Below are 1,456 nucleotides of genomic sequence, written 5' to 3'. Positions count from 1 at the left end.
TGTAGTTCAAAGTCAATCAACCATGTGACACAGTTCTATTGGAAATTAGGCTTCATTAGTTCTGGTGTTCATGGTAGTACTTGTTTTTAATTAAATTACTAAATGAGGGATTACGTGCAGAGAGTGCAGTGATAGTGTAATTGCTTCCAGTGATGAAATTCAAATTTCAAGCCGTGAGCTTCTGTAATACAAATGGATCCTTTATTTAGCCAGAATGGAGAGCTGCAGTCAGTAAAAAATAAGGTAATAGCTTCACTCACAATAAAAGGGCTGCTCTGACATTAGCATCGTGATTGTTCTGTGACCTTTTCAAGTAAACATATATTTAAAAATGCCCTAAATACCAATGCATGAGTGGTACAGACATCAGAGCTAAACAGTTAGCTTTGCTCAATTATAATCGGAGTTTATGAGAGTCACAATACTTTAATGTTCAGTGTTTCCAAAGGTGGCAAGAGTCACGTGAGCACATGTATTCTCACCTCTATAATAATACCGGTTACAGAATTTAGCAGAGTTGCAGGAAGGAGATGCATCCTGCTCTTTTAGGTCCTCTGTGTAAGAAAGATGCACAGAAATGCAGGGTAACCCAAAACTCCAGGCTCATAGAGATTCACGCAACACAGAATTGTCTGGGCATTGTTTTTTAAGAAGACGTCCAATCTTAATTTAGGAATGTCACACAACAGCATGAATCATCGTCTAAATTACCCCCGTTAAAATTCACTCACTGAGTTCAAAGATGTTTCCCTTTTATGCCGAAGGTGTTAAGCTACTCCTACACCTTCTTCTCCTTTCCTAAAATAACAACTACTTATGTCTGTCCACTTTTTTTCCATGTATTTCAGTTCTATTTTTCTTTTGGTTATATACTGACAACCTGTTGCGGTGAGTTGACTGGTCAAAAACTAAGTGCCTGTGGGGTTTTTATTCACTCCTCATATGGCGGGGTTGGGGAAAGAACTGGAAGAGTTAAGGACAGTTTATATAAAGCCAGTTTAATAAGTGAAAGGGGAAAAGAAGATAAAACAAAAACGCAACAAGCAAACTCATACCAAGTCAGTCTTAGGGCAGCTCCCCACCATTGCTAGTGCTGACCATGACTTGACAAGGTTTGGAATATCTCTTTGGTCAGTTTGGGTCAGCTGGCCCAGCTATGTCTCCTCCCAGTCTCTTGCCCAACCCCACCCTACAACTAGAATGGCAGAGTGAGTAGCAGAAAAGACCTTGATGCTGTGCAAGAGCTCTTCAGCAAAACAACAGTGTGCTGTCAATGCTGTTTTGGTCACCAGCACAAGACACAGCACCACAGGAGGTGCCATGAAGAAAGTTAACTCCATCCCAGCAAAACCCAGTAAAGGCTTTTCTCTTCTTGTTCCTAATAAAAGTAATGGAAAAAAGAAAGCTGTGTGTGTTTTACATGCCTCGAAGACTTCTGGATTAAATTCCATCTAAA

Source organism: Coturnix japonica, chromosome 1 (assembly GCF_001577835.2).
Source record: "Coturnix japonica isolate 7356 chromosome 1, Coturnix japonica 2.1, whole genome shotgun sequence".
Lineage (NCBI taxonomy): Eukaryota > Metazoa > Chordata > Aves > Galliformes > Phasianidae > Coturnix > Coturnix japonica.
The sequence above is the reverse complement of the archived record's forward strand: the minus strand, read 5'-3'. Positions refer to the sequence as shown.